The following is an 11,382-nucleotide window of genomic DNA, read 5'->3' as shown; positions in this document are numbered from 1 at the left end:
ACTAATTAGTAAGTGAGCTCTATTTAATTGGCTTAAAGGAAAGCAAGAGTTTACAAATCAAATTTTTCTAAATATAAAACAGATTAATTGAAAATGTTTAAAGGATCATGTGATCTAGAACTAAATTTCAATGAATGAATACAAGTTTAAATCTGTTGGTTTAATTAATACAGACATGTCTTTAAAATCATTCATATTAAGTATAATACTTTTATTGTACCTAGGCTTACTGAAATTTAATAAGCTCTTTATTTTTGTATAATTTTTCAACAGAAAAAATTAACCTCATATGATAATATTATCATAAGTAATGAAATAAAGATAAATAGGATAAAAGCTTTTAGGTGAACTCTCTAGGAATAATTATACTTTAGTTTTTCCAGATTTTTGGTAACTTGAAACTTTAGAGTTTGGCTAAATTTAAGTTAAATTATGGGAATTTGTTGAATATCTGAATCCTTTTTTTATAAAAGATAAAATATTGAAACAGTGATTGTTAGACAAGTCTAAGTTTACTTGATATTGTCTTTTTATGAGGAAAAACCAAATGTTTGGGTTTATTGTACACACACCTTGTGCCACATTGAGGAAAGAAATTATGTTATGAGAAAATGTATGTTTTTAGAGGTCATAGAATATGTTCATAAGTTTGCCAATCAGGAAATTCTGGTGTGTTCACAATTGCTTGCTTCTTAGTTTTCACCAGAAATTAAGGTATTTAAGAGTTGAGAATTCTAATTAAAAGATGTAATTAAAGCTATTAAAATAATAAGGAAACATTTCAACATGCAAGGGAAGTAGGATGTGTGTTTTCAGTGAAAGAAGGTGTGAGAAATGGAAATGCATTTTGTTAAGGGAAAAGAAAATAATTTGGACAGGAAGAAAATAAGGGAGAATCTAATATGGATACAGAAAGTTGGAAAAAGTTTGTGGAAAAGGAACCCAGGGAAAAGAGTTTTATGCATGGTCAGGATTGTCTAAGTATAGATTGAATTTAATTAAATAAGTGAATTTTGTTATTAAAAGTAAACTGATGCATGACTGGATTTGGTTTCTCTCTCTCTGTCAGGAGAACACAGTTTTCTTGGAATGCTGATTTGATAACAGGTTATGTGTTTCTTTGCCTTTTAGGTAATTTATTATAATCTTTGAAATCTTTTACTGTCACTTCGGTTAAGTAAGTATTGTTTCAAAATGACCTACGATCTTTTTTGACCGGGTATCTTGAAAACTTTTTGATATTTTTGACAAACTTCCTCAAATCAAATTCTAAATGAATTTCTTTTGACCTCTAGCTAACTTTGGGACATTTTGAAAGGCCCCTGAGACATCTCAGGGAGAAATATTAAGCTAATTAGGATTATTTAGTATGTTTAATTACATGGGAAACATTATCAAATATGTGGTGATAAACCTTCCTAGATTGTACTGTACAGGTAAATGTCATTAATATAAATTATATAAGATTCTAAAATTTGGATATGTCCCAGTATAATGTTATCAGTAGTAATTCTAGTTATCTTAAAGTATTGTATGTCACAGTAATAACCAATGCAATTTCTTTGTCAGTTGCATTGTAATCAGATCTTTAACTGTGTCTTTTTAAGTCTTTTGTCATTCATAGGCAGTTATTGTTTCATGCTGATGTTTTTGGAGAAATGCTTCATCTTCAAGACAATTCGTAGAAAGGACTTTTTGATATGTACTGTTTCTGATAACTTTCAGATCATACCTCTGAATTGGGTAAGAATCCTAATGGAAAAGCTGATGGCTTCATAAAACTTTTAACAAAGGATTAAGATCAGGATTGGTTACACAGGACTGGATGAACTGGTAAATATGGTTATAATTTTTATGGTTTTTGTAATGAAATATTACTAGCTTGTAATCTGTGTTTTCCAGATGTAAGGAACCTTTCCCCTTAAGCTAATTATGATTTATTAAAACTTGGTAAATTATACCTTTGTAACTAGAATTGAAACATCTATTGTTTCTCTCTACCCACTCCCCCCAGAAATGAGAAACTCCTAGGTTCCCAGCAGCATTATCAGGTGAATAAGGAAGTTCACCTCCTGACAGGGCAGGAATCTCAAGTTATTTTGGGGATCTCAAGAAGAGAGGAATTCATCCAAATCTATAGATATTGCAGTTTGAATCAGTGGCAAGCCCTTGGCATGGCTTTCCCAGCCTTGAGAGGCCTTTTAAAGATTCAGTTTGAGATTCCTTATTAAAATTTCCAGAACAGCCAATTTTTAAGAGCTGATATGATCAATTACACTTATGTAAGTAATCAGGCCTACTTGTTGAAACCAGACTTATTTTGCAAACAAATTAATCATAATTTGACTTTATTTAGTAGAAATGAGGATAAGTTTAGAGAGAAAAAGATTGTTTCAGTAGATATTAAATTCTAATTTTGTTAGTTGAGGTCAGTATTTATTGCCTAAGACTCACTTCCCAGATAGCTTCTTGTTGCTATGTTACATTATTGTAAAGTTTAATTGAACTATTAAAAGGCTATTCTAAGCTTGTTTCTGAAGCTGGTTATAGTAATCTATCTTTGGATGAAGATCAGATGCCCCATGACTTGCAACCAGGGATTATGCATACTGGAAAAGACATAATTTAAAGGACTCTTTCTGCAACCTAGATGAAAGGACCCTTATCAGGTATTCTTAAGTATTGGGTTGGCCAAAAAGTTCGTTCGGGTTTTTCCATAAACTGTTACGGCCAACCTAATACCTCTTGCACAATGAAACTGAAGGGAATTGACCCTTGAATTCATATTTCCCACTTAAGAAGGGTTCTGTACAAGGCTGATCTATAGAAAGGACTGCTGACCTCAAATAACTGTGACCTTCTCACCAAGAGGAGAAGAAGACAACAACCTCTGTAGACAGCTGATCCAAGAATCTGGACCAGGCCAGTAAGACCCATCCTACTAATTCAATTGAACCATTTACCAAATGTTTGTTTCCCTATTAAAATTGAAAGTTATTTTTTTTTTTTTACTTCTAGCTACACTTTTGCCCCAGTGTTCAGGAGGAAAAGAGAATTCTCTAGTGAAATTTCCACAGAGTATAACTACTCATGACATATAGCACTGCTTGCTTTAAGTCTACTGCTAAAAGCAAATGTACAATATTTGAGTGACAATTTGGTATAACTGATAAAATGTATAGCCTCTAAAGTGTTTCCCCATTAGCATACCTCTGAGCTTGTTCACTATGTCTGATTAGTTTACCCTCAATGTGGATAACTAGGGAAATATATATACATGAACACACAAAAAGGAAGTCTAACACAAGGGACATGATGGACCGAGGGCAGGCAGCAACCACCCTGTCATTGAGAGACAAATACTTTGATCATCAATGCTTTCTATTGAAAGATTTGCAATTAAAAAGGGGAAATGATAAGAGAAATTTTCACATATTGAGGTATGCAGAAGTCATTCTGGCTCTACATGACTTAATTTAGATTAACCAAAAGAGTCTGTTTGTGGCTTATTCAACATGCATTGTACATCTGCTTTAAGTATTAAGAAAAAATGCATTTAAAAATCAAAATAGAGTAACTGTGGTTCAGGCATCTAAAATAGAGCAGGATGGCCGTTGTAGATGTGATTTTAGACACATTCCTGTATTACTGAAAATTTGAATTTTCTGAACTGTATCAGACTCAAGTACACCACCAGCTATTGTTCTCAAAACAATATCTGTTAGCAGCTGCCAACTGCAACTTTATGGCCTCACGGTAACTATAGAATCAGAAGTGACATGCAAACATTGGCCCATCATACTGGAAGCAGAAAGCCAGAGGCTCATCTGGGAGACTTATGGTCCCTGAAAGCTATGGGATGTTATGTGTGGCAACTGTAACCTTCATCATTGCCATCTGACTACTTCAGTTCCTTGAATTAGTCAAAAGCAGCTCTACCAAGTAGTTCAGCTAGTTGGTATGGAGAATATGTTCCAAAAACAATGCATATTACCTATGGGGATATGTTGTGCCCTATTAGACAAGAAAACTGAGCCCCAAACCTGGATGCCAGTATTAATGCTAAGCTGAACCCCCAAAAGCAATATTAGGTTGTGCCCTCAATACTCAGTGGGACTCAGAGACCACTCTAACCTGGCCCAAAGTAAAGACGCCAGTACAGAACAATATATGGTATATTAGAAAGGGAAATTTCGCTGGAAGTTACCAGCAATTAGTAGGTAATTTTGCCTGATTTACATTGTAACAACAACACTTTCCAAATGAATAGCATGGGAATCTGGTGCAATTACAGCACAGGTGGAAAACTAGAGTTAGTAGAAAAAATATAAAATCTGAGACAACACATATATTGATGATTACATATGCCGGGAATTAGAATTCAAGCCCCCAAGTTCAGTTATAAAGGTAGAAGACAGCTAGCCAAAAGATAAGCTAGAGGAAGACTCTGAGCTAGTTCAACAGGTACTTCAACAAAGTGCAAAAGAGCTGTGAGTTCCAATAGTTTTATATAAGTGAGGAAAAAGGATAATGTAGTTAACTAAAGATGACACAAATACTTCTTCAGGTGTCATAGGTTGGATTTCTTGCCTCTTCCAATGACCAGGACCTTTTGATTATGTAAAAGGCTTGTACATTCCCCTTTTTATATTAATCTTTTTATTTTTCCTATTGAGTTGTGATAACAAAAAGAAAGAATGGCAAGCCAGGGAAAAGAAAGAGAAAGCCTCTCTGCTTATTTTGCAGGATTCAAGAGTGCCGTTTGGGAAAAGAAAATTCTTTGAAAACAAAGTCTGCGATTTTCCTCTAATCCTCACCATTTTTAACTTCACTCTTCTTCAGCAGGAAGTAGCTAAAGCTGTTGTCACCCTCAGGATTAAGAAGTATCAAAGAAAAGGGAGGATTGAAGCCATATTCCAGGTGCTGTATCCACATCTTTTGAAGTAAAAAGTTTTTGCTTTAGTCTCTCAGGCCTTCCCTGAGCCTCAAAAGGCTGGCTCTAGAGTTAACAATTAGAAGAATGTGAACATGTAATAACAAAGGATAGCAGTTGGGCCAGGATAACTGGTAACAATTTAAATAATAGATCAGCTGTAGTATAGCAGAGTCACAAAATCTTTAGTTCCTCCATGAAGGGCATATATAACAGTGGCTGATGCACATTCCTAAGTTGTTCCTAAGAAACAAGAATCCCGGGCAGTGGTGGCAGTGGTGGTCTGTGTGGGAGGAGGGAAGGGAGTTTGTGAGCCAGAGGGGGGCGGGCAGCAGGCTGAGGAGGTCCGGGCAGCAGCAGCAGTGGAAGCCGAGGTGGACCCTTCTCACTGCAGTGTTCTGGGCAGCCACTACCAATCGATTGGAGTTAGCCTGTGAGGGATTGACAACCAGGGCAGTTTGCTCTGTTCAACTGTCCCACTGAGGATCTGTTGAGGAGCCTGGAGAGGAGTGGCTAGACCAAGACCTCCCCCAACTTGAGCAGGTGTCCTCCACCCTGCACCATCCATTGCCACCATGCCACGGAACGTCCTCAAGCCCTGGCCCTCAGGGGAGAGGTAATAGGAAACTGGAGCCGAGACCATGTGACAGTGCTGGCCCCCACCACCACTGTCCCCTCCACCCTGGCCCCAGGCCTGGCACCATGATGTTCTGATACCATGTGGGCATCCTCTCTGGCTGATTCAAAGACTGGAATGAGTGTGAACAGACAGTGGCCCTGCTGTCACTTCTGGAACTGGTCACCCACACCCAGGCCCGCTTCCTGCAGCTGTGCCTGGAGCACTCACTGGCAGACTACAATGACATTAACCTGCTGAAGTCAGAGGCCAACAGTGCTGCCATCATCAGCCAGTGGCAGCAGGAGTCCAAAGAGAAGGTGGTGTCCCTCCTGCTGTCCCACCGACCCCTGCTTCAGCTGGGTAACACGGAGGCCAAATCAGAGTACATGAGGATGCTGCAGAAATGCCTGGTCTACTCGATTGAGAGCAATGCTTTCATCAAGAAGAGCCACCAGGTGCTCTCCTATGCCCTCATCCACCCGGCCACCATGCTGGAGGACCGCAGTGCACTGGCCCTCTGGTTGAGCCACTTGGAAGAGCAGCTAGCTAGTGGTTTCCACACCCGGCCTGAGCCCACCTACCACTCAAGCCAGGGCTCAAATGAGTGGGGCGGCCCTGCAGAGCTGGGCCATGGGGAGGCAGGACCAGGCTGGCAGGACAAGCCACCCAAGGAAAATGGACAAGTGCCCTTCCACCCACCCAGCTCAGTGCCGCCAGCCATCAAAACTATTGGGAGCAACGCAAACGCAGGTGTCCCCTGCCAAATCCACCCCAGCCTATGGAAGTGTTCTATGTCCCTCATCCCCACGAAGCCCCAAGCCCCTGGTGAGTGGCCGAGTCCAGAAAATCTTAGGGCCTGGGCTGCTTTCACCATGCCTGACCACGCTGAAGCGCTCCATGTCGCTCATCCCCACGAGCCCCCAGGCCCCTGGTGAGTGGCCGAGTCCAGAGGAGCTTGGGGCCCGGGCTGCTTTCACCACGCCCGACCACGCACCCCTCTCGCCCCAGAGCAGCGTGGCCTCCTCTGGCAGCGAGCAGATGGAGGGGCAGGGATCCAGCCGGAACACTTTTCAGGAGGACGGCAGTGACATGAAAGACTTGCCCTCGTGGCTTAAGAGCCTTCGCTTCCACAAGTACACTACCTTCTTCTCACAGATGAGCTATGAGGAGATGATGACACTGACTGAGCAGCACTTGGAGTCTCAGATGTGACCAAAGTTGCCGCCACAAGATAACCCTGAGCATCCAGAAGCTATGAGAGAGGCAGAGTGTCCGCAAATCCCTGGAGAAGGATGTGTTGGAAGGCAGGAATCTGTGAAACGCTCTGCAGGAGCCACAGCAGGTCATCATCACCCCCATCAAGGCCACTGTCCTCCAGGCCACTGTGGCTGCCACCACCTCTACTGCCAAGGATGGGGGCCAGGGCGGGGAGCCACCGCTGCCAGGTGCAGAGCCTCCCCTGGCTCACCCTGCCACAGACAAGGGCAGTGAGGCCAAGGACCATCCAGCTGCAGAGGGCTACCCCCTCCACCAGCTCCAGCTCCCACTGACGGCAGTGAGCCAGCCCCAGCTCCCGCCGCTAACGGAGACATCCCCAGTCAGTTTACACGGGTGATGGGCAAAGTGTGCACGCAGCTGCTAGTGCCCTAACCAGATGAGGAAAGCATCACCAGTTACCTCCAGTGCATTGAAAAGTGCCTTACTCCTGAGCCTTTCACGGAGACACAGAAGAAACGGCTGCTGTCCTGGAAACAGCGAGTGCTGAAACTCCTCCACACCTTCCCACGCAAAGCCACACTAGAGATGCAGAACCACCGGCAGCCGAAAGTCTGGGCATTTGGCTCCAACTCACTCCCCATAGCTGGCTCTGTGGGGATGGGGGTGGCCGGCGGACCCAGCGGCAGTTCCCAATGCCTCTCCGGGCCTTTCTGCCTGGCAGAATGGGCCTTCTGAGCCCCTCGGGTATTGGGGGCATCTCCCCTTGACATGCCCTCACCAGCCCCAGCCTTGGGGGCCAGGGTCGACAGAACCTGTGGTTCGCCAACCCTGGTGGCAGCAACAGCATGCCCAGCCAGAGCTGCAGCTCTGTGCGGCGCACCCACTCGCTCCTGTCCACTTGTCCCCCCGAGCCATTCTCAAGTTCCCTCCACACTGCCCGGTCCCTGGGCCTGACCTGGAGATCAATCCCACGCTGGAGTCTCTGTGTCTGAGCATGACAGAACACGCCTTGGGTGGTGAGCATTTCCTCTTTCCCTGACCCAGCTGCGAACTGCCATCTGTGGGAGGCAGGAGACCCCATTTGTCCCGTTCATCCTAGCACAGGGCTTGGCACATGGTAGGCATGTGTAAATGATATTAAATGACTAGATGGATGAACTACAGGAGTAAAAAATGAGAACGGTTCTTTTCACCAGTATGCCGTGTGCTAGACTGTGTGTCAGACACCTTTCCTGCACTGTTGAATGAAATCCTCCCAACTGCACATGTGAAGGCACTGATATTATTCCCATCTTATTAGTCAGGAATCTGAGTCTCAGAGAGGTGATTTGCCCAAGGTCAAAAATTTTTTTTATTAAGGAGAGTCTGACATGGCTCATGGGTTCAGAGGGGAGGTCGTGAGAGGTGAGGCTGGAGCGTGAAAGAGCAGGGTCTTCTAAACCTAGGTTAAAAGCTCAGAGTTCCTCTAGAAGCATTGAGGAGCCCAGGAAGGGTTTTAAGCAGTGGGTGGTGTCAGGTCTGCCCAGGGACCTAGTGGGCTGTTGCCCAGGTGCCAGAACAGGAGGCCCTTTGAGAGACTGTATGAAGACCAGCCCCCATGGCTGCTGTCCAGATTTGCCCTGCCTGATAGGCCTTCCCCAACAGCATCCTGCCAGAGGAGCAAGTCCAGGTGGGAGGGAAGGGTTCTAATTAAGCTTCCACACCAAGTACAGAGCAAGTCATCAGTCAGGGAGCACGGGGCTGCCCAGTGCTCAGGGCAGATGCCCTCAACTGTGCCCAAGGGAACATGTAGTGTGTCCAAAATAGTCGTGGCCTCCAAACAGCTCCCCCAGCTTTACATTACTTCCTGTCAGCCTTTCTCTGTGTTGCCAAGCCTCTGCCCTTGCCATCATCACCTCTGCCTGCTTAGTGGCACTCCCAGGCCTGTCTGTCCTTCAACTCTGCCCAGTCATATCTTCCATCCAGGTGTGTGCATGTCTTACGTTTTCTGTGTCTCTGTCTCTTGCCTTTACTTTCCCTCCCTCCCTTTCCCTCTCGTCCCCCTCAGCCTCTCCCTCATGCCAGCCTTTGTCTTCAAGACTCTACCTCTCACTCCAGTCCAGTACTTACTGCTTCCATTCTCCTCTCTCCCACCCAGACTGCCCGGTCCCTGGGCCTGACCTGGAGATCAATCCCACTCTGGAGTCTCTGTGTCTGAGCATGACAGAACACGCCTTGGGTGGTGAGCATTTCCTCTTTCCCTGACCCAGCTCCCACCTACCCAGCAGCATCTCCACCTCTGAACTGAGCAACTCAGAGTCATCCTGAGGGGTCCCCGGGGGAGGCCGGACTCCAGGGAGGGCCCGACTCGGATGACAGGTTACTTGAGCACCTTTTCTTGGGCCTCCCACCAGCTCCTGAGCTTCCTCCCTTCCTCCCTTTCTTACCACAGATGGGACAGACAAAACCTCCACCATCTGACGGGACCCACAGCCCAGCGCACTCATAGTCTCCCCAGGGTCGCGGGCGGGGGCCAACCCCCAGTGGGCTTCTCCACGACAGTGTGAGGGTGGGCTGGCTCAGCTATACATTCTAATATATTTCTACTCTTTCTCCTCTCTCCCACCCAGACTGCCCGGTCCCTGGGCCTGACCTGGAGATCAATCCCACTCTGGAGTCTCTGTGTCTGAGCATGACAGAACACGCCTTGGGTGGTGAGCATTTCCTCTTTCCCTGACCCAGCTCCCACCTACCCAGCAGCATCTCCACCTCTGAACTGAGCAACTCAGAGTCATCCTGAGGGGTCCCCGGGGGAGGCCGGACTCCAGGGAGGGCCCGACTCGGATGACAGGTTACTTGAGCACCTTTTCTTGGGCCTCCCACCAGCTCCTGAGCTTCCTCCCTTCCTCCCTTTCTTACCACAGATGGGACAGACAAAACCTCCACCATCTGACGGGACCCACAGCCCAGCGCACTCATAGTCTCCCCAGGGTCGCGGGCGGGGGCCAACCCCCAGTGGGCTTCTCCACGACAGTGTGAGGGTGGGCTGGCTCAGCTATACATTCTAATATATTTCTACTCTCACCCTTTTAACTTTTGTTTAACGTTGGCACACGCCTTGCTCACTCCCAGGCCCGTCGAGGGATCTCTGCTGAGGCCCAGGGAGGTAAGGGGAAGCCAGGATAAAGGGGGCAGGGGTTGGCCAGCCTGCCTGCCCCCTCCTTCCCTCCTTCATCCCCCACCTTGCCCCGTCCCACCCCTGCCTCGTCCAGACTGCCGGCCACTTGCCCCTCCCAAGGAAACAGTCTCCCCCAGACTCACTGACCCACTGTCTTGTGGGGCCTGCTCAGAACCATCTGACATTTGGGGAGAGATGAGTGAGGTAGATAATCTGCTCTCCTGAACATTATTTGAGTTGAGATAAAGGCAGGTGAGGAGAGGAGCGTGTCTGTCTGTGTGAGCACTCTGTCTCTGTCTCTGTCTCTCTGTCTCTCTCAGTCTCTCTGTCTCTCTCCCTCCCTGCCCCTGTCACCTCCTTGCTGCCTTCTCCATTTCCCATCATTCCCCAAGGACAGGAGCCACTCTCCTCTCACTCACCTCCTTTTGCCCTGTTTGTCAGAGGTTCTCTGCAATTAACTTCTTAGGCCTATTTAAGATACATATTTACATAGTTCTTAATGGTTTTTCTCTCTGATCATTCCCTCTCATTTTTAGAATCCCCAGGCCTCTCTCTGGGCCAAGAAAGTGGCAGGGGGACCCTGAATTTTACGAGGGGAGAAGGCAGAGCCCCTCCTTCATATCTCCCTAGCCCTTCCCCACTTGCCCCCAGCCCTGGCTCACCAGATGCGGAGGTTGAAGGCTGGGAGCCAGGGCAGCCAGTGAGTCAGGAAGCCTGTTGCCTTAACGTCTCCTTCCCCCACCAACACAAACCCTTCTCCACTCCCAGATCTGGGTGCTGAAAGACTTGAGGGTAAGGAATAAAGGAAAGGGGATGATTTTTGTTTTCTTTCCCCACCCCTATCCTCTTTTCTTTCACCATTACTCTACACCCACTCCTCATTCTGTCATGACCTCACTTAAGTGGAACACTATATCATAAGTCAGAGATTCGTCCCAGCCCCCGAGTCATACAGACCCTCCCATCCCTGTTCCTCCTGAGGGGTTGTGCTGGGGCCCAGATGGAGGGAGGGGATTTGGGGGTTTAGGCTTTGGGGAAGCCAGGTTCTCTATTCCAACCCCCTGTCCCCCTTAACCCCCCCACCAGGGACATTCTCAAGCTTTTCACACCACAAAGGAAAAAATGTTATTTATAGATACATTTTATGAAAAACTTTTGTTATGAATATGGCTGGTAACCATTGTGTATGTTATTAAAGATACAAAATGTTGGGGGAGAAAAAAAGGAAAAAAGAAACAAGACTCCTACCAGATGGAAACTGCTGACCACAAGCATGTAGGTAGACCCCAGACCTGTTGGGATCAGAAGGCTGATGATGTTGACTCCTGAAACATCAACCTGTTACCTCACCATGCACCAGTTGGAGAATTGTGAATGAGCCGATCTCGCATTCTGAGACCCACCTTTCCTTTTTTCCCTCTTTGCCTTTAAAAACCTTAAGCCCTGGCCAGCCAG

General features: G+C 46.2%; 1 pseudogene; it reads left to right on the top strand.

The window, feature by feature from the left end:
- The first annotated feature begins 5,635 nt into the window (after positions 1–5,635).
- LOC102987559 (protein Smaug homolog 2-like) lies at positions 5,636–9,230 on the top strand (annotated as a pseudogene).
- Positions 9,231–11,382: the final 2,152 nt, after the last annotated feature.

Source organism: Physeter macrocephalus, chromosome 2 (genome assembly GCF_002837175.3).
Source record: "Physeter macrocephalus isolate SW-GA chromosome 2, ASM283717v5, whole genome shotgun sequence".
In the NCBI taxonomy this organism is placed as follows: Eukaryota; Metazoa; Chordata; class Mammalia; order Artiodactyla; family Physeteridae; genus Physeter; species Physeter macrocephalus.
Note: the sequence above shows the minus strand (reverse complement) of the source record. Positions and strands in the feature narration are given on the sequence as shown.